This window comes from Hyperolius riggenbachi, chromosome 6 (assembly GCF_040937935.1).
Source record: "Hyperolius riggenbachi isolate aHypRig1 chromosome 6, aHypRig1.pri, whole genome shotgun sequence".
NCBI lineage: Eukaryota > Metazoa > Chordata > Amphibia > Anura > Hyperoliidae > Hyperolius > Hyperolius riggenbachi.
In genome coordinates, this window is record NC_090651.1 from 360,727,811 (window position 1) to 360,750,403 (window position 22,593).

At 46.1% G+C, this 22,593-nt stretch overlaps 1 long non-coding RNA gene across 1 annotated transcript in view; it reads left to right on the forward strand.

Annotated features, from left to right (window-relative positions):
* Window positions 1-16,601, forward strand: part of LOC137523033 (uncharacterized) — a 64,202-nt gene extending 47,601 nt beyond the window's left edge. Inside the window, exon 3 of the long non-coding RNA XR_011022498.1 lies at window positions 16,337-16,601. This is a non-coding gene — a long non-coding RNA (uncharacterized lncRNA). The remainder of the gene's footprint in view (window positions 1-16,336) is intronic.
* The last annotated feature ends 5,992 nt before the right edge of the window (window positions 16,602-22,593 follow it).

Consider the following 22,593-nt stretch of genomic DNA (forward strand, 5'->3'; position numbering starts at 1 on the left):
ACCTTTAATGTTGTTCAGAAGAGAACAATTTTTACGGCGGGACCAAGTGCACCACGGAACCAACCCTGCAGTGTCAGACGCCCATTGCACAGCATGCACAATATGATTGCACAAGGATCGGATTGCTACATGCGTGGCCAGTAGGAGTCAGCTAAATCTGATGGCTGATTGGTTAATTGATTGATTTATTGATATAAGCAGCACGCCTACGGATGCTATGTTGTATTGCTGGTTTGTGGGCAGGTTGTTTTTCTTTATTTATATACCATTTCACTGTTGAAGGTAAAAATCTGCCCTTAAGACGCACAAACCTCTTCTAATTTCCATGGAGACCTTCGGGAGGAAGGAAAGGGTTAACGGTTTCTATAACGATACGGCCCGTCTCCAGCCAGCGCAATTCCGTCAGTCACTGCAGCCAGGAATCACACAGCCGCATCCCAATTCTCCTGATGATGTCACCGCTGTTGCCATGACAACAGCTTCCAGTTTGCTTCCCCCTTCTCAAAGGCTGGATCGATTTGGAGAACAGCAGTAATTTCCCCTCAGATTTTGGCATCCATGGCAGGATTGTCATATTAATCCACACGCCCGTCCTTACCTCTCCGGGTGTGTCACCAGCCTCTCCTCTCCCCCCTCCTCTCTCCCCTCCTCTCTCCCCACCGCCGACCCCATTTTTGTCTCAATAGGAGCTGTGTGTAAAAATAGAGGCTGATTTCTAGAACTCTGCAGGAAAGAGAAATTATTGCAATAAGGAAAGCACATAAAACCACTTGGGGTGTGGCTGTCATCTTCCTGAGACAAGAAAGAGGGGCACATTTTAAAGGACACCCAGGAGAGGGGTCATCCCACGCAGTCGCTCAGGGCGGTCCGCCCATGACGCCAGATGATTGGTGTGCATCAGGCGGCAGGGACACTAGAGCAGCTTCCTGACCACCCCCCCTCCCTCCCCCTGGCCGCTTGTTTACCTTTGAGCAGCGGCCGCCTCCTCTTGGACAGTCCCCGGTCCCCTTGCTAGCTTTAAGACCTGAGATCAGCGGCTACCCCCTGTGCCACGTGATGAAGGAACAGGAGAGCGGTTTCCCTGGTAATAGTGCATATACAGCCACCTGGCTAACCTGAACTGGGAGCAACTATACTGGCTACCTGTACTGGGGCAATTATAGTGGCTTACTATACTGGGACAACTATGCCTTGCTACCTATACTGGGGGCACCAATACCTGACTACCTATACTGAGGGCAACTATGCCTGGCTACCTATACTAAGGGTAACTATACTAGCTATCTATACTGGGGCAACTATACTGACTAACTATACTGGGGCAACTATGCCTTGCTACCTATACTGGGGGCACCAATACCTGACTACCTATACTGAGGGCAACTATGCCTGGCTACCTATACTAAGGGTAACTATACTAGCTATCTATACTGGGGCAACTATACTGACTAACTATACTGGGGCAACTATGCCTTGCTACCTATACTAGGGGCAACTATGCCTGGCTATCTATACTGGGGCAACTATACTGGCTACCTATACTAGGGGCAACTATACTAGCTATCTATACTGGGGCAACTATACTGGCTACCTATACTAAGGGCAACTATACTGGGTAACTATATTGGGGCACCTTTACTGGGTAACTATATGGGGGCAACTATACTGGCTACCTATACTGGCTAACTATACTGGGGAAACTATAATGGCTACCTATACTAGGGGCAACTATACTGGCTATCTATACTAGGGGCAACTACACTACTGGCTACCAATACTGGGGCAACTATACCTGGATGACCTAAACTAAGGGGGCCTATACCTGGCTACCTGTACTGGGGGCACTTAACTACCTACCAGTATACTGAGGGTGTTCTGTTTAGGTTGCACTGCAGCTATAACGTGCAGTGCAAATTGGCAGGTGCTGTTCGATCATCCTAAATTGGGGGGAGGGGGGTTGCCTCAAGGTGCCCATACATGGTACATTTTTTTCATTTTTCTCGATTAGATAATTTTGTTTGATTATTCCGTTAAATCAATAAATATTTTTCCAACATGTCCGATCAGAGTGAGAAGAATATGGAGGCTGCCATATTTCTTTCCTGTTTAACAATGCCAGTTGCCTGGCAGCCCTGCTGGTTTATTTGGCTGCAGTAGTGTCTGAATCACACCAGAAACAAGCATGCAGCTAATCTTGTCAGATCTGACAATGTCAGAAACACCTGATCTGCTGCATGCTGGTTCAGGAGAAGAAGAGGATCAGCAGGAAAAGAAGAGGATCAGCAGGACAGCCAAATAACTGGTATTAGTATAAATATAAACACTGCGCTAATATACAGAGTGTAAAAAACAGTGGTGCGCTATCTAATTATCTATGCACAAATCTATTATATCGTAAACAGCGCACATATAGAGTCCAACATGAGTTTAAGACCCAAGTCCACAAGTCCTTTATTGTACTTGACTCGCAGCTGTGACTGGAACAGGAGAGTGCCTTTACAGTGCGTACCACCACCACACCCTAAGGATGGATCACTCACCGCAATTATATGACCCACTGTCAGACTGGGTCAAACAGCGCCTGCAGGGATATCAAGGCCACCCTCTGCCTGTAACGATCATCAGTAGTCCACTTCACAAACTCAATGCTGGCTCCATACCCAAAAGCACCTCAAAAGAAACCAATAGGCTCCATAGCGTAAAACCGTAAAAATATTTATTAAAATATTAAGCCGATCCACTCACATGCTGTATCCGTTATATTAAGGCATTGAGTTTTAACGGGCTCAACCCCGATCGTGGGCCGTCCGGCAGGCTCTCAGCTGTGCTGTCTCGCTGGGCTCCGGATCCGACACACCACGCCAAGCACACTTCCGCCTCCCGCGTTCCACGTACGTGCGTCCCAGCCCGACCGGTTTCGTCACTTCCGGTGACTCATCAGGGGCCCTGATACAATACAATACAAGACAACACAACCCAACACAACCCAAGACAATACAATACAAGACAATACAAGACAAGACAAGACAATACAAAACAATACAAGACAACACAACCCAAGACAATACAATACAAGACAATACAACACAAGATAAGACAATACAATGATCCAGATTGTGTGGTGTAGTGGTTAGTGCTCTCGCCTTGCAGTGCTGGGTCTCCAGTTTGAATCTCAGCCAGGTCAACATCTGCATGGAGCTTGTATGTTCTCCCCGTGTCTGTGTGGGTTTCCTCGGGGCAATCCGGTTTCCTCCCACATCCCAAAACCACACAGATTAATTGGCTTCCCCCTAAAAAATTGTCCCTAGACTATGATACATGCCCTACACGATACACACATACATAAACATGACTATGGTAGGGACTAGATTGTGAGCCTCTCTGAGGGACAGTTAGTGACAAGGCAATATACGCGGTACGGCGCTCTGTAATATGTCGGCGCTATATAAATACTTAAATAAATATTCTTCCATCCCACCTCTTGCAGTGACTGTACAGATCACACATATTATCCTTCTCATCATGTATAAGTTCTGCATTGAAGCTCACAGGGGAGGGGTGACAGCTTTGCATATTCCGCATTCAGTGGAATCTTTACTGGAATAAAAGGCATTAATTATTCGGCAAAGCTGTGAATTATGTATACAAATCTTCACTAGAGACCTGATTCCGTCATATATCTCATCATGCTTCAATGAGTCCAGCAACGCAAATCTGCATCCCTGAGATAATGCTTAAAGGACACCTGAACTGAGAGGGATATGGAGGCTGACATACGTATATAAATGTAACCACTTCGCATCCAGACCTTGCTTCCCTCTTAAAGGACACCCGAGGCTAAAATAACAAATGCTTGACTTTTTAAGATATTCCGCAGTTATATTTTATGTTTAAATCTACTTTTAAGTTTTAACTGTGTTATTGTTTTTGCTCAATGACAAATTCATTGAAGTATGCCAGAGCTAAAATCTCTGAACTATTGACCCTTTTTATCTCTTTCCTACTCTCAGAAGCCATTCTCTGCTAGGAAAATGTTTTATAGTTGGAATTTCTTATCAGTGAGGGTCACACTGTAGTCACTTCCTGTCTGAGTCAGGACTGAGCCAGCCACTTACATACCTGATATTTAACTCGTTCAGGCAGAGAAAGAAAAAATGGAACACAGCATAGTTATTTGTGTGCTAGGCACTGTAAATACCCATGTCTATCTCATCATGTCACATGTCACTTCGGTATCCTTTAAAGTGCACTTGTCACGTAAGAATAGGACGTTTTACTATAAATGTTACCACATTAGTCATCTCTGGCCTCTTACCGTCAGAATCCAGATTCAGCATTCCGAGGGACCAACTCACCACCCTCTCCCCCGGCATCCCACAATGCAATGCAACATCACCTATGAGAGACCCTGAGACTGGGCTGCACATGCCATGACCTGACTCTGCGGTCAGTCGAGGTGAAGTGAGGTCTGTGCGTGCGCAGGGATGCGCAGGCGAGCGAGCAGCAATCTGCCAGAGACATGGGGTGATCACTGCTGATACTCTCTGGTTATCTGAATTCAGCATCAGTAAAGCAAGTCTACAAGCAAACCTGGATGGAATAACTCATCAGTTATCTTTTTACTAGGTGGGGAACGTGCGCAGCCCTCACACATGGGTCATATTGGAGCACAGTGGTGGATGCTGAAAGATTAGCAAATTAACACTTGTATGATTACATGAAGGGGTGTAACCAGGGTAGTTTCTAGGCTAAATTGCTCCCAGGGTGAGGGTGTAAAAATTGCACCCCCCAGGGGCTCGAGAATGTTAATTGTGATGCTGTATTTATCCCCAGTATAGGTAGCCAGGTGTCTTCTTAGTATTAGCCAGGTATAGGTGCCCCAGTATAGGTAGCCAGGTATAGGTGCCCCCAGTATAGGTAGCAAAGTATAGGTGCCCCCAGTATAATTATCCAGGTGTAGGTGCCCCCAGTATAGGTAGCCAGGTATAATTGCCCCAGTATAGGTAGCCAGGTATAAGTGCCCCAATATAGGTAGCCAGTTATAGGTGCCCCCAGTATAGGTAGCCAGGTATAATTGCCCCAGTATAGGTAGCCAGGTATAGTTTCCCCTAGTATAGGTAGCCAGGTATAAGTGCCCCAATATAGGTAGCCAGTTATAGGTGCCCCCAGTATAGGTAGCCAGGTATAGTTGCCCCCAGTATAGGTAGCCAGATATAGTTGCCCCTAGTATAGGTAGCCAGGTATAGTTGCCCCTAGTATAGGTAGCCAGGTATAGTTGCCCCTAGTATAGGTAGCCAGGTGTAGTTGCCCCTATTATAAGTAGCCAGGCATAGTTGCCCCTAGTATAGGTATCCAGGTGTAGGTGCCCCCAGGATAGGTAGCAAAGTATAGGTGTCCCCAATATAGGTAGCCAGGTATAGTTGCCCCATAGTATAGGTAGCCAGGTATAGGTGCCCCCAGTATAGGTAGCCAGTTATAGGTGCCCCCAGTATAGGTAGCCAGGTATAGTTTCCCCCAGTATAGGTAGACAGATGTAGTTTCCCCCAATATAGGTAGCCAGGTATAGTTACCCCTAGTATAGGTAGCCAGGTATAGTTTCCCCCAGTATAGGTAGCCAGGTATAGTTACCCCTAGTATAGGTAGCCAGGTATAGTTACCCCTAGTATAGGTAGACAGGTATAGTTTCCCCCAGTGTAGGTAGGCAGGTATAGTTTCCCCCAGTATAGGTAGCCAGGTATAGTTTCCCCCAGTATAGGTAGCCTGGAATAGTTTCCCCCAGTATAGGTAGCCTGGAATAGTTTCCCCCAGTATAGGTAGCCAGGTATAGTTGCCCCCAGTATAGGTAGCCAGGTATAGTTTCCCCCAGTATAGGTAGCCAGGTATAGTTACCCCTAGTATAGGTAGCCAGGTATAGTTGCCCCCAGTATAGGTAGCCAGGTATAGTTGCCCCCAGTATAGGTAGCCTGGTATAGTTTCCCCCAGTATAGGTAGCCTGGAATAGTTTCCCCCAGTATAGGTAGCCAGGTATAGTTTCCCCCAGTATAGGTAGCCAGGTATAGTTTCCCCCAGTATAGGTAGCCTGGAATAGTTTCCCCCAGTATAGGTAGCCTGGTATAGTTTCCCCCAGTATAGGTAGCCTGGTATAGTTTCCCCCAGTATAGGTAGCCTGGTATAGTTTCCCCCATTATAGGTAGCCTGGAATAGTTTCCCCCAGTATAGGTAGCCTGGTATAGTTTCCCCCAGTATAGGTAGCCTGGTATAGTTTCCCCCAGTATAGGTAGCCTGGTATAGTTTCCCCCATTATAGGTAGCCTGGAATAGTTTCCCCCAGTATAGGTAGCCAGGTATAGTTACCCCTAGTATAGGTAGCCAGGTATAGTTTCCCCCAGTATAGGTAGCCTGGTATAGTTTCCCCCAGTATAGGTAGCCAGGTATAGTTTCCCCCAGTATAGGTAGCCTGGAATAGTTTCCCCCAGTATAGGTAGCCTGGTATAGTTTCCCCCAATATAGGTAGCCTGGTATAGTTGCCCCCAGTATAGGTAGCCTGGAATAGTTTCCCCCAGTATAGGTAGCCAGGTATAGTTTCCCCCAGTATAGGTAGCCTGGTATAGTTTCCCCCAGTATAGGTAGCCTGGAATAGTTTCCCCCAGTATAGGTAGCCAGGTATAGTTTCCCCCAGTATAGGTAGCCTGGTATAGTTTCCCCCAGTATAGGTAGCCTGGTATAGTTGCCCCCAGTATAGGTAGCCAGGTATAGTTTCCCCCAGTATAGGTAGCCTGGAATAGTTTCCCCCAGTATAGGTAGCCAGGTATAGTTTCCCCCAGTATAGGTAGCCTGGTATAGTTTCCCCCAGTATAGGTAGCCTGGTATAGTTGCCCCCAGTATAGGTAGCTAGGTATAGTTTCCCCCAGTATAGGTAGCCTGGTATAGTTTCCCCCAGTATAGGTAGCCAGGTATAGTTTCCCCCAGTATAGGTAGCCAGGTATAGTTTCCCCCAGTATAGGTAGCCTGGAATAGTTTCCCCCAGTATAGGTAGCCTGGTATAGTTTCCCCCAGTATAGGTAGCCAGGTATAGTTTCCCCCAGTATAGGTAGCCTGGAATAGTTTCCCCCAGTATAGGTAGCCTGGAATAGTTTCCCCCAGTATAGGTAGCCAGGTATAGTTGCCCCCAGTATAGGTAGCCAGGTATAGTTGCCCCCAGTATAGGTAGCCAGGTATAGTTTCCCCCAGTATAGGTAGCCAGGTATAGTTGCCCCCAGTATAGGTAGCCAGGTATAGTTTCCCCCAGTATAGGTAGCCTGGTATAGTTTCCCCCAGTATAGGTAGCCAGGTATAGTTGCCCCCAGTATAGGTAGCCAGGTATAGTTTCCCCCAGTATAGGTAGCCAGGTATAGTTTCCCCCAGTATAGGTAGACAGATGTAGTTTCCCCCAGTATAGGTAGCCAGGTATAGTTTCCCCCAGTATAGGTAGCCAGGTATAGGTGCCCCCAGTATAGGTAGGCAGGTATAGTTTCCCCCAGTATAGGTAGGCAGGTATGGTGTCCCTGTGTCTCCCACTGCATCCTCCATTGCCCCCTTCTGTCCCCCTGTGTCCTCCTCCTTCCCCTGTGTGTCCCCTTCTGTCCCCGTGTCTCCCACTGTGTCCTCCTTTACCCCCTTATGCACCCCCCCCCCCCTTCCCGTCCCCCTCTGATCGTCCGGTTCATACCAGTGGGCGATCGTATGTCACGGACTCGCTGCCTTTACAATATAAGACGCAGGGACTTTTTCTCCCCATTTTTGGAGGAGAAAAAGTGTGTCTTTTATATTTCAAAAACTGTGGTAAGTATCCATCTTTTGACCCAATGTTTACCTTAAAAAAAGTTGTGGTTAGAGTTCTCCTTTGCAGTGAGTTGGCAATGAGTGGAGGCGGAGTTTCGGAGCGGGCACAATGAGAGGAATGTTTGGCTCTGGTAGCGGTGGTTTGAATGTGACTGGTGGAGCAGGATGTGTATGTTGTGTTGCCCAGAAGTTCCTGCATGCAAATCCAGCTGGTACACAATGCAGGTTCTCTCTCTGACCTACTTTCCGATGTAACCTACTTACTGCGCCCTTATTGACGTTACTGTTCTGCCTCCGTCTGCGAGTGGCAAGCACGGCACTGAGGATTCCCAGGCTGCAACCAGGGAACGTGCCAACTCTGCAAGTGCCACGGCGTTCCCTACGTCCCAGAAATTCCAGACGTCCCCCCGATCCTGTAACGTGTCACTTAGCAGCAGATCTTGTTGTATTCTGTGTAATGCCTGGTACACACCATGCAATTTCACATCAGATTGACAATTGAATCGATCATTTCTGTCAGGTCCAATCTTATTTCTGATAATTTTTCTGATGGATTTTACTATCACTTCTTCGCAAAATCGATCAGAAAAACAATTGTAAATCAGATTGGACCTGTATAGGTAGCCAGGTATAGGTGCCCCCAGTATAGGTAGCGAGGTATAATTGTCCCCAGTATAAGTAGCAAGGCATAGGTAACCAGGTATAGGTGCACCCAGTATAGGTAGCCAGGTATAGGTGTCCCCAGTATAGGTAGCCAGGTATAATTGTCCCCAGTATAAGTAGCCAGGCATAGGTAACCAGGTATAGGTGCTCCCAGGATAGTTAGCCAGTTATAAGTGTCCCCAGTATAGGTAGAGAGGTATAATTGTCCCCAGTATAGGTAGCCAGGCATAGGTAACTAGGTATAGGTGCCTTCAGTATAGGTATCCAGGTATAGGTGCCCTCAGTATAGGTAGCCAGGTATAGGTGCCCCCAGTATAGGAAGCCAGGTATAGGTGCCCCCAGTGTAGGTAGCCAGTTATAAGTGCCCCCAGTATAGGTAGTGAGGTATAATTGTCCCCAGTATAGGTAGCCAGGCATAGGTAACTAGGTATAGGTGCCTTTAGTATACTGTAGGTATCCAGGTATAGGTGCCCCCAGTATAGGTAGCCAGGTATAGATGCCCCAAGTGTAGGTAGCCAGGTATAGTTGCCCCCAGTATAGGTAGCCAGGTATAGATGCCCCAGTAAAGTTGCCAGGAATAGGTTCCCCCCTTGCCAAGAGCGTTGGCAGGCTCTGGGATTACAGTGAAGGAGGGGGAAGCAGTGGGAACACTGGGACACAGCCATGGGGAGGGGGGCCCAAATTCTCCCATCCCCCTCTCCCCGGGCCCTCGCTTCAATTTCGCTGAATCTGAATGCGTATCTCTGTGCACAATGCAAGTTACAGTACTTGCATAACATGTATTGCAGTCTGTTCGTATTGCCCACTTGACCTTACCATTTCTGACTTCGAATTTATCCAGCAAAGCATGCTGGTTCTTGTAGTTCCTGGGGTTGAGTCGCCTGGCAAGAGAAAGGTTAATAAGCTGCGTCTCTCCAAGTGGTAAAAAGGTCAGGAAGGCGAATCAATAAAGTTTTTCTGTATTTCATTACGGGTCCATCCCCCGGCGAGGGGCCTGAGATGTGTTATCGACAAGGAAGCGATGGTGGTCTGCCCCCCCCCCGGGGACCCCCTGACCTCTCACATCGCAGTGGGAAGACATTAATATGATGGCCGATGATGTCACAGTCACCTACATCCACGGCTGTCACCGCCGATCGATGCACAGTACATGCTTTATGGCTGCTCATATATTTCCTGCAAGATTAGGCTGTTCCCCAATTCCCCCCCCCCTCCCCCCCCACGGCAGCCGCCGGAGTCCTCGCTGCCCAGGCGCTGGGCTATTGTCTATGGATTTATTACAATATGCTTTTAAATTAATTATGCATCAGAAAAAGTTTTTTCAAATACGAAAGGAAATAAATACTTTGCTGTGCTGAGCTTACAATTAAAAGCGCCGTGAAGAAACATCGGCGTGAGATTAGTGATGAGCAAACATTTCTCATCATCATAATTTTGCATCGTAATTCGCAATTAGGATGCAAAATTGTAATGACAAATTTTGGGTAAAATGGTAATTAATTGTGTTTGTAAACGTAATCAGGAGGAACTGTAATTTCACAATTGTGCGTAATTTTGTGCAGATTTTAGTGGTTTAATTACACGTTCCCAAAGTGTAGTTTATCTTGCCCGGAAACCTGCCATTGCATTTTATTCAAATTGCTTTTTATTATATATTAACCACTTCACCACTGAGGGGGTTTACCCCCTGACCACCAGAGCAATTTTCACCTTTCAGCGCTCCATCCATTCATTCATCTATAACTTTATCATAACTTATCACAATGAAATGAACTATATCTTGTTTTTTCCGCCACCAATTAGGCTTTCTTTAGGTGGGACATTATGCCAAGAATTATTTTATTCTAAATGTGTTTTAATGGGAAAATAGGAAAAATGTGGGGAAAAAAAATAATTATTTTTCAGTTTCCGGCCATTATAGTTTTTAAATAATGCATGCTACTGTAATTAAAACCCATGAAATTTATGTGCCCTTTTGTCCCGGTTATAAAACCGTTTAAATTATGTCCCTATCACAATGTTTGGCGCCAATATTTTATTTGGTAATAATGGTGCATTTTTTTCAGTTTTGCGCCCATCCCTAATTACAAGCCCATAGTTTATAAAGTAACAGTGTTATACCCTCTTGACGTAAATATTTAAAAAGTTCAGTCCCTAAGGTAACTATTTATGTATTTTTTTTAATTGTAAATTTTTTAATTTTTTTTTAATTACAGAAAAAAAAAATGGGGAGTGTGGGAGGTAATGAGTTAATTTTTAAAACTAATTTATTTCTATGTAAAAAATGCTAAGGGTGTAGTTTTACTGTTTGGCCACAAGATGGCAACAGTAACTTTTTGTTTATTGCGACCTTCCGGACGCTCGCAGGAAGTACAAGGAGGCTGTGAGTGTTTGTTTTTTCTCACAATGATCGCGCTGCCCATAGGAGAGCAGCGGATCATTGTGGGGCTTAGATCAACGAACGGGAATGGATTTTCCCGTTCATTGATTTCCGGGCGAGCGGGCGGCGGCGTGTTTACGAGCGGGAGCGCGGGCAGCGGCGGGAGTGCGCAAAGTACGGATTTCTCCGTCCCTGGGGGTAAAAGGATGGAAAAAGGGACGGAGAAATCCGTACGGGCGGGGGTAAAGTGGTTAACATCTTTTAATAAGCTGTTCTGAGCTGTTTGTGTGCTTAAAGAGAATCTGTATTGTTAAAATCGCACAAAATCGCACAAAAGTAAACATACTAGTGTGTTAGGGGACATCTCCTATTACCCTCTGTCACAATTTCGCTGCTCCTCGCCGCATTAAAAGTGGTTAAAAACAGTTTTAAAAAGTTTGTTTATAAACAAACAAAATGGCCACCAAAACAGGAAGTAGGTTGATGTACAGTATGTCCACACATAGAAAATACATCCATAAACAAGCAGGCTGTATACACCCTTCCTTTTGAATCTCAAGAGATCATTGTGTGTTTCTTTCCCCCTGCATCTCTCATGCACTGAAGTTTCAGGCTGCTTGTTTTTCTCCTGCAAACAGCTTTGCCCTTGTCTGTAATTCTTCAGTATGTGAAAGCCCAGCCAGCTCAGAGGACGATTTATCCAGCTTGTAAAAGATAAGAGAGAAGAGAGAAGCTGCTCTAATCTAAATACACAGGCAGTGTGCATAGAGGGGCCTGGAAGGGGGAGTTCATAGCAGAACCACAACACTGAAGAACTTGGCAGCCTTCCAGACACAGGCCGACAAGTCTGACAGGGGAAAGATACATTGATTTATTACAGAGACTGTGATAGCAGAAAGTGCTGCAGTGAGCCACAACACATTAGAATAGCTTTTGGAACTTGTAGGATGATAAAAAACAGGATGCAATTTTTGTTACGGAGTCTCTTTAAAGCACAGAGAGCTTCACAGAGAGCTCATTTTCACTTGTTACACTGTGTTTACACACATGTATCAACATTGGAACAAAGATACTGTTATCTCTAGTTTGGATGCGGATTTGAAGCTGAATAGCAGGACAAAGTACTTTGTTTAGCCATTTCAGTGATGTTCTGCTAAAAAATATTTCTGGGACAGTAGCTTTCAAGCTGTGAGGAATCTTTTAGAGCAAAGTAGAAATGCTGACTTTCAGGCCACTTTAATAATAAAGTTCCTGACCCCATATGCGCTGTCATCACCAAAATCACTACTTATATTAAAGGTACACTGAGCTCAACTTAAAAATGAAAATAGTACTCACCCGGGGCTTTCTCCAGCCCAGTGCTAGTCGAGAGGCCCCACGACGGCGTCCTCGCGCCTCTCCTAGTCCCCGCTCCGGAATGGCTGCCTGGCGGTAGCCCGGCGACACTCGGCCGAGTGTCGGGCTCCTTCTTCCGCGTATGATGCGGCTGACGTCACCACGCCGGCCGCCTCGCGTCATCACGCCGGCCGCCGTGATGACGCGAGGCGGCCAGCTTGGTGACGTCAGCCGCGTCATACTCGGCCGAGTGTCGCCGGGCTACCGCCGTGCAGCCATTCCGGAGTGGGGACTAGGAGAGGAGCCAGGACGCCGTCGTGGGACCTCCCGACCAGCACTGGGCTGGAGAAAGCCCCGGGTGAGTACAATTTTTATTTTTAAGTTGATCTCTGAGTCCATTCAATGGGAATAGTGGAAATAAGACCAAAAAAAGGATTTCTCAAAAAGACCAGCTTGCAGCTTTTGAGAAAATTGATTTTAAAAATGCACGGGAAAAATGGTTTTTAAACTGTAATTTTTCTGAGTTTAAAAAAACATTTTTCCTTTGCCTTTTTAAAATCGATTTTCTCCAAAACTACAAGGTCTTTTTTGCCTTGTTCCCACCCTTCTTAAAGGACTTAGGAGGCCAAATATCGAAATTTTGGTCATTACCTGTTTCATATTAGAATTAATAGATGATTTCCTCCGCTCCCTCTGTCCCATTCCGCCTCAAATGTATTTATTACATGTCCCCCAGGCAGGCCCGGCCCTAGACCATTTTCCGCCTGAGGCAAACTTTAAAGAAATCGCCGCTGCGCCCCCCCCCTCCCGTGGGTGTGGGGGGGCCGCCCGAGCTGCAGGGGATAGCGGGCAGGAAGAGGGTATTGGGGATAGCGGCGGAGAGGGGGATCGGACCCCCCCACTACCTCGCCCGGGTCCCCCGTCCTCCGCTCCCCTCCAGCTTGTTATGCGCGCTGGCTGGCTGGCTGCAGCTGTAAGAGGCAACGGGCGGGGATCACTCACCTCTTCCTCGTTCAGCCTGCGCTCCACTGACGTCACTTCCTGCTACGCCGCAGGAAGTGACGTCAGTGGAGCGCACGTTGGAACGAGGAAGAGGTGAGTGATCCCCGCCCGTTGCCTCTTACAGCCGCAGCCAGCCAGCCAGCGCGCATAACAAGCTGGAGGGGAGCGGAGGACGGGGGACCCAGGCGAGGGAAGGGGGGGGTCCGACCCCCCTCCCCGCCGCTAGCCCCAATACACCCTTCCTGCCCGCTATTACCTCCAGCTCGGGCGGCACTCCACACCCACGGACGGGCGGGTGCCGCCCCCTCAGAAGCGCCGCCTGAGGCAAACGTTTCACCCCGCCTCATGGGCGGGCGGGCCGGCCCTGCCCCCAGGCTGCGAACCGACCCCACAGCACGGGTCGTCTCGTATGCCACAATCAAGATGGCCGCCGCCAAGATCCGCGCCTGCGCAGTACGCATGGCGGAGAGTGCGGCTGCGCAGCTCTCCGCCCTCGCCCAGCCGCGTACTCGATGTCAGCGTCCTCCTAGCGTGGCAGCGGGCGCCCTCACATCGCTTATGCTGACATCAAGTACGCGGCTGGGCGAGGGCGGAGAGCTGCGCAGCCGCACTCTCCGCCATGCGTACTGCGCAGGCGCGGATCTTGGCGGCGGCCATCTTGATTGTGGCATACGAGACGACCCGTGCTGTGGGGTCGGGTCGCAGCCTGGGGGACATGTAATAAATACATTTGAGGCGGAATGGGACAGAGGGAGCGGAGGAAATCATCTATGGATTCTAATATGAAACAGGTAATGACCAAAATTTCGATATTTGGCCTCGTAAGTCCTTTAAAGTGGACCCAAACCAAACATGTTTTTTAATTCAAAATATTTAGTTGCACCACTCTGACCCATACAAAGATAAATAAACACTCCTTCAAGCCTATGAGCATTTCAGTGCATGCTTTTCACCCTTCTCTTTTTATAACTAGGGTTATACAGGTGGCAGCCATTACTTCTGAGCTTAGTAGGAGGTTTTATATCATTGGTTTTTTGTCATCAGCTACCCTCCCTCACATCGGCGTCGTCTATGTGAAGTCTCACACAAGCTGAGATCACCTCCCCTGTGACATCATCAGTAGCAGCCTGTGTTTTGTTTTTGTTTTTTATCTCCGCCACCAGTCTGCCGGATTCTGTCCCAGCAATATGAAAGGAAGGGAGGGGCTCCTCCAATAAATGTAAAATATTTTATATTTGTCATCATGCAGCTAAAAAAGGCTGCTATTTATTATTATAATTTAGAAAATAGATTTTATTTCTGAAATCTTGTATTTTTAATTTGGGTCCACTTTAACATGCGTAGCAATTTTTATAATAGCATGCGTGTCGTCTTTGCTATTAACCTCTTAGCACAAAATTACGCGCAAATTATGCAAAATTATGAATGGATTGCATGAAATCAGTTGAACGTCCAATTCGTAACTATGTATGGCTGTAATTACGAAAATTTACATGAAATTTCATGTAATCGTAATTAGCAGATTACGATTATCACTACGCGAGATATGAGTTGTTTTATGGTTATACTACTATCACCTGTTATCGGTAGTAGAATATCTGTAAAATTACAGATATTCGACTATCAGCCTTTCTCATCCTATTTTAACTCTAACCTGCCCCATCTAAGGCCCATACACAGGGCCGGTTCTCTCATGAAGCAAGGTGAAACATTTGCATCGGGCGGCAGAGATTACAGGGGTGTCATGTTTATACTGTGTTTACACTAACAGCATGCAGTCAGAGTAGGAGGAGGAGCGAGAGGAGAGAGAGGTGAAGAGGTCATCATTGGTAAAAAGCAGCTTGTTGTGCTGTGTGAGGAGTCTGACAGTGAGTGAGGAGGGGGGAGGCTGGAGAGCATCATTGGGGAAAAGCAGCTTGTTGTGCTTTGTGAGGAGTCTGACAGTGAGTGAGGAGGGGGGAGGCAGGAGAGCATCATTGGGAAAAAGCAGCTTGTTGTGCTGTGTGGAGAGTCTGACAGTGAGTGAGGAGGGGGGAGGCAGGAGAGCATCATTGGGAAAAAGCAGCTTGTTGTGCTGTGTGGAGAGTCTGACAGTGAGTGAGGAGGGGGGAGGCAGGAGAGCATCATTGGGGAAAAGCAGCTTGTTGTGCTGTGTGAGGAGTCTGACAGTGAGGAGGGGGGAGGCGGGAGAGCAGCAGTGTCTCACTTGCACAGCAGAAGGCAGGAGGTGGCACTGCTGTCCTGACTGAGGAGGAATGGAGGATGGCCGACTGGCTGAGGGTGAGCAGTTTGTTTGTCACAGACTTGCAGCCAGCCAGTGTGTTACTGTGTTGAGCTGCAGCATGTCATGTCTCAAGTTGTTGCAAATGCTCCCTTGCTGACTGAGAACATTAAATGAAGCAAAAATAGTACATGGCATAATAGCATTTTGTAACAAAACTCGCACCACAGCTACTGTATAACGTCCCGTGCAAATTGCCAGGTGCTGTGCGGTCATTCCAAATCTTGTTCATCCTCTAAGTTTGCCTCGGACAGCAAACAGTCTATAATCGGACCTGTCCCTACACATGCTAGATTAAAGTTGAGATGGTCAATAACAACTGCCTCTAATGATAGTCTGATGTGTGTACAGCAGCAATCGCCCCCCCTCCGCGGACAGCGATCCACATGGATCAATAAAGGTAGCCATTAACAGTCCAATTTCTAGCGAAAAATCGTTTGAGCAATCAGAAATTCTGATCGGATCAGTTGTAAATAATCTCCGTTGATGGGCACAATCAATTACAAAGGATTATAAAAACGATAGGATTTTCGTGGAACCAAAATTTGGATTTTCTTGTTGGTTGTGCTAGATAGGAAGCAAAGATTGGTTCGTTGATGGTATAGTAAACGATTTCACTTACGATCAGTAATTTCTGATCGCTCTAACGATTTTTCACTAGAAATTGGATCATTAGTGGCCACCTTTAGGCTAAGCGACGACCAATGGCCTTTTGCTCTCTGCTCACCCTGCCCTGGAGTTTTGGAAACAGGCAATAAGGTACCTGGCTGGGCTTCTCTCTCTACAGCGCTACGGAAGATGTTGGCGCTATATAAATACAAATTGTAATAATAATGTCATCATTTATTTCTTCAGATGTTGCCTGTGAGTGGCGGGGGAACTGATTGGCAGAACACCTCAGAAACTGCTCAGACTCACAAATTAAAATGTGACATTGGTGTGGAGCGCCACCTGCTGGTCTGACTCGCCCACAGCGCTGCACAGAGGATAATAAGGTGATGCGTCACATAACTTAAATTACTTCTCCTTAATTATTCTTCAACTCCGCTATGAATATCTTCTCAGGATCTACCAAGCAAGCAAAAAAGAAAAGAACTCAAAATAAATTGTCTCTGATTAATTATGATTCTTGTCTTTTTTTGTACTTATTGGGCACTTAAAGAGCGCAGGTTTTTTAAATCTTATGAGACGACAGAGGCATGTGCTGTGCATAATGACGTGCCTCTGGGTCTCGCTATGGCTGCCTCTAGTCCCCCCCGGGGTCTGCTGTGCCCCCCTGTAAAAAATCCCTAGGGAATGACAATCTGCTTGTCACTGTATTTACCTGCAGACTGTCAGTCTATCAGCGCCAGGGCCGGGCCGAGGCATAGGCTGTAGAGGCTCCAGCCTCAGGGCGCAGTGTAGGAGGGGGCGCACAATTCATTCAGCTGTCATTCCTAATTGTGTTTTAAGCAGAAAGAAATAAGAAAATGGGATACATAGCAGTGACTGCAAGCCAGATAACTAGATATTAAGGTGTTGGGTCAGTTGGGGGCCCTGTGGCCCTCTTAGTCTAATAGCAATCAGAAGCTAAGGCGCAACCTGGGAGGTACTTCCTGGGTGGAGGCTTAGCCTTTGATTGGATTAAGCTCATGGTGGGCGGGGGCAGAGGCGGGGGAGCGCTGATAGACTGACAGCCTGCAGAGCTAGTGACAAGCAGATTGTCGCTTCCCTAGCGCTTGTTTCAGAGGGGCACAGCAGACCCCATGTGTGTGTGTGTGGGGGGGGGGGGGAGGGGGACTAGAGGCAGCCATAGCGAGACACAGAGGCATGTCATTATGCACAGGACATGCCTTTGTGGTCTCTTAAGATTTATAACACCCCCCGCCTCGGGTTCTTTTTAAAATGGATGATTTTTGGGGGTGCTAAAATAAGTGGTAGAACTGAGGGGGAATTAAGTGGGACGTCCAGGTCTGCAGGCTTGTTCTATATTTTTGGTTCTCAGCATACAGTATCATGTGCTCCCCAGGGCCCAGGTAGTACTTTAAAGGGCCCCTGTGCAGTGCATACAAATGATAATCTGAAATGACCTGGGGCCCTCCAGCCCCCCGTAGCCTGCGAGATTCCTCGCCGTCCTCTGGTCCCCTTCTGTGGTTCCACTGGCAGCTCCGTTACACTGGCGACTTTGCTGCTCTGGGAAGTAGGTTTTTTTTACACTTAGAATGTTTTAGATTGGATCCAATACAGATGTTTGTATTCTATCCAATACAAAAAATTTGAATTTGCCGCCAGTTGTGATGACGCTGCAAGCACCCGGCCGACCACCAGGGGGCGCACGTAGCATCATCAGAGGGGACGTGATCGGCTAAGGACAGGAAGCAGACAGAATCTGCACACATGGAAGCCACGAGGTGTTGGCGAGGGATCCCACACGCCAGCGACACTGCAGGTGAGTACTAGCAATTACTGGATGAGCCTGACTCGTCCATAACCTCCTGAGCGGTATTCCTGACAATGTGTCGGGCATGCCGCTCGCTAGCATCAGGAGTCCCCCAGTATAAATCTAGTAAGTTTAATAATTCCACAAAGTTTAGCTAGCTCTAGGCTAGCTAGTATAGGTTGCCAGCACCCCCTGATTGCCTCCGATCCCCCCAATCCAGCCGTTTATACATTACCCAGCCTGGTGTACTCTATGGGGAGGATCGGGACTGTGCATAACGTCATGGACGATCCTCCCCATAGAGAAGACTGGAGATGTGCGGGAGGCTGCAGCGATCGCTGGAACCAGGCTGAGTAACTTATAAACGGCTGGATCGGGGGCATCAGAGGCAATCAGGGGGTGCTGGCAGGGCCAGATTTGTACTCTTTACTGCCCAAGGCCACTGTCAGCAGCCGCCCCCCTTCAGTATAGGTAGCCAGAGAACCCTTCTCCCTCCAGTATAGGTAGCCTTACCTCCAGTATAGGCAGATGATGCTTCTCCCCCAGTATAGATAACCCTTTCCTCAACTCCTCCAGTTTGGATACCCCCCCCCCTTCCTTTCCCTCCAGTATAGGTAGCCAGAGAACCCTTCTCCCTCCAGTATAGGTAGCCTTACCTCCAGTATAGGCAGATGAGGCTTCTCCCCCAGTATAGATAACCCTTTCCTCAACTCCTCCAGTTTAGATACCCCCCCTTCCTTTCCCTCCAGTATAGAGTAGCCTGATGAGCCCTTACACCCCCCCCCCCCCCCTCTAGTATAAGAAGCTCACCCCCCTCTTCCGTATAGATAACCTGATGGACCCACCTTCCTCAAGTATAGGTAGCCAGATGATCCTTTCCCCTCCCCCAGTATAGCCTGCTGCCCACCCTACCCTTAATCCTGTGGTGCCCTAGGCCATGTCCTATGTGGCCTTGTCTTAAATCCGGCCCTGGGTTCTGGCAACCTATACTAGCTAGCCTACTGCTAGCTAAACCTTTTGCAGGCAATAAATCTATTAGATTAATCCCGGGGACTCTGAGGCTGCAAAACCTTCTGAGTGGCGTAATGCTCGGAAGGTTAACGATAGTAGCATTTTTTTTTAGGAGGAGGAGTCAGGCTCGTCCATAAGCTAGGAAGGTTAAAAGTTCCAGACCAGCAAACTCCCCAAACTTCTGCTATTATAGAGAAGGTCACACTTTTCTCCTATAATGCTGTCACTTACAGTAGGTAGTAGAAATCTGACAAAAGTGACAGGTTTTGGACTAGTCCATCTCTTCATAGGGGATTCTCAGCAAGGCCTTTATTCTTTATAAAGATATTCCCTAAAAAGGATTTAAACAATGATGCTGGCCAGCATCCCTGCTTGCTACACCGTTTTTTGGCAGTTGGACAGAGCAACTGCCATTCACTAGGTGCTTTTGAAAATAAATATTCCCCATGAGAATCCCCTATAAAGAGATGGACTAGTCCAAAACCTGTCACTTCTGTCAGATTTCTACAACCTACTGTAAGTGACAGCAACATAGGAGAAAAGTAATTTATGGCTCATTTTACTCTGGAAAAAATGTACTTCTTATTTGTATATGTTTGCACATATTTAAAATTTTACAGTTTTTTGCTGTAGTGCCCCTTTAAAGGAATCATCAGGCTGTAAGGCCCCCTCCCCGATCTACTTACCAGTGGCGGTGATTGACTTCGCCGCTCGCGTGGGCGCAGTACGAGGCCAACCCTGAGGTCAGGGGATACCGTGCTGCGAACGGAGCTGCGTTGTGGGACATGTCGGCGGGAACGAGCTGGAGGAAGCCACTGGTAAGTAGATCGGGGAGGGGGCCTTACAGCCTGATGATTCCTTTAAGTAGTTAAGCTATGAAACAGAGAAGAGCTAATGACCCTTTGAACTCTCCTGCAGTAAAACCTTATTTCAATCTATCTCTGAATGTTTCTTTGATGTATAAGTGTTTCAGAAAATAGGACCCAAGCTTGATCAGAGAACTCAGAGAAGCTCTTTTGCATGGATAAGAAGTGAAGTTTCTTAAAGTGAACCCAAATTAAAAATACAAGATTTCAGAAATAAATAAAATCTATTTTCTAAATTATAATAAATAGCAGCTTTTTTTCAGCTGCATGATGACAAAAATAAAATATTTTACATTTATTGGAGGAACCCCTCCCTTCCTTTCATATTGCCGGGACAGAATCCGGCAGACTGGTGGAGTAGGAGGTGTCCAGCAAAGGAGGAATTGCTAATGGCTGCCACCTGTATAACCCTAGTTATGCAAAGAGAAGGGTGAAAAGCATGCACTGAAATGCTCATAGGCTTGAAGGAGTGTTTATTTATCTTTGTATGTGTCAGAGTGGTGCAACTAAATATTTTGAATTAAAAAATGTTTGGTTTGGGTCCGCTTTAACTCTTCCTGTACTGGAAAACAATGTTATACTATTGTCTTTGCTACTAATGTTCTATTTCTTAGCGTACTACACATACAATACATATTTTATTTTCACTTCAGATTCCCTTTAATCTCTATGAAAGTAAGAGGGTACTTCATTTTTCACACACGGCTTCTGTATTTTGACGTAGACCTTGTTTAACCACTTTACCCCTGCGCGTACGTATTTCTCCGCCCCTTTTTCCATCCTTTAAAAACCAGGGACGGAGAAACACGTACTTTCCGCGTTCCCGACGCTGCCCGCGCTCCCGCTCGTAAACACGCCGCCCGCCGCTAGTAAAACCGCCGCCGCCCGCTCGCCCAGAGATCAATGAACGGGAAAATCCATTCCCGTTCGTTGATCTAAGCCCCGCAATGATCAGCTGCTCTCCTATGGGCAGCGCGATCATTGTGAGAAAAAACTCACGTGTCCAGCCTCCTTATTCTTCCTCCAAGCTTCCGGAAGGAAGCTTGGAGGTCGCATTAAAACAAAAAGTTACTGTGGCCATCTTGTGGCCAAATAGTAAACTACACCCTACACATTTTTCACATACAAATAAATGACTTTTACACATAAAATTAACTCATTACCCCCCACACTCCCCATTTTTTTTTTTTTGTAATTAAAAAAAATTTAAAAAATTTACAATAAAAAAAAAATACATAAATAGTTACCTTAGGGACTGAACTTTTTAAATATTTATGTCAAGAGGGTATAACACTGTTACTTTATAAACTATGGGCTTGTAATTAGGGATGGACGCAAAACTGAAAAAAATGCACCTTTATTTCCAAATAAAATATTGTCGCCAAACATTGTGATAGGGACATAATTTAAATGGTTTTATAACCGGGACAAAAGGGCAAATACGTTTCATGGGTTTTAATTACAGTAGCATGCATTATTTAAAAACTATAATGGCCGAAAACTGAAAAATAATAATTTTTTCCCCACATTTTTCCTATTTTCCCATTAAAACACATTTAGAAAAAAATAATTCTTGGCATAATGTCCCACCTAAAGAAAGCCTAATTGGTGGCGGAAAAAACAAGATATAGTTCATTTCATTGCGATAAGTAATAATAAAGTTATAGACGAATGAATGGAAGGAGCGCTGAAAGGTGAAAATTGCTCTGGTGCTCAGGGGGTAAAACCCCTCAGTGGTGAAGTGGTTAATAAATAATGACCTGGTATAATATCTAGTGTTGTTTTCCAATTGAGGCAGTGTTTATCTAATTTTAACACTAGAGGATTTTATTATGCCCCAATATGCAAACCCTAGAATAACAGTCTTATGACTTTTAGTGACACATTTTAATTCTGGCCAATGTCGAATGTATTGACGCATTATGGAGTCATCCATTGACATATATGGTGAAAATAAGAAGGCTCATGAGTATCAAGCAACTTTATATAAAGCGGCAAAAATGTTTAGAAAACGTATCCCCCCCCCCCCCCAAATAACCTGCAAAATGACAAACATGATCTTTACAAACAGGTCTTAAAGTGAAATATAACCCTGCATTTCATCTTTGCACTAAAACATTATTTACAGCATATTATATATGCAACCAGCATTTTTTTTTTACTAGACCAGCATTGGAAGAGTTACACGCAGAGCTGGAAAGTTCAGTGCAGTGAAATGCAGACGCATCCGAACTTCAGATAATGTTATCTTGTGTTTACATAAATGTATCAAGTGAGGAATGTGACACATTCTCTGACTGCAGAGAAGCTGCTGGAGACAGAGAGACACTGAAAGCTTGTCTGTCTGCAAAACAGCAATGAATAAAACCAGTTATTAATAAAATGCAAAGTCAGCTCACAAAGCAAAAAACTATACTTTTGGAAACCTATAATTTCGAAATGAATAATAATACTTATGCATAAATGCAAATATGATAACCGTATGGCATATAAAAGGTAGGTAAACATGTTTTTATTGAATATTATGTCAGGGTTTTATACTGCTTTAAGTGGTCAGAATTGTATCGCTAATCTAAATGTCACTTTCACCCCATTGTCCCCCTTAAAGGGAACCAGAGACGAAGCACCCTTGTGTATTTTACCATATATATCAGTAAGAACATTAGAGAAAACACTTACCATGCTTTCTGTTTCATCCTCACTGCTAAAAGTGTCTGTTATCAGCTGTGATAAGAATCCCGGACTGAGCATTCAGTCTGGCTTTGCAGGGAATAATTATAGCTGAGTCATTATAGCAGAGCCACAAGGGGGCAGGC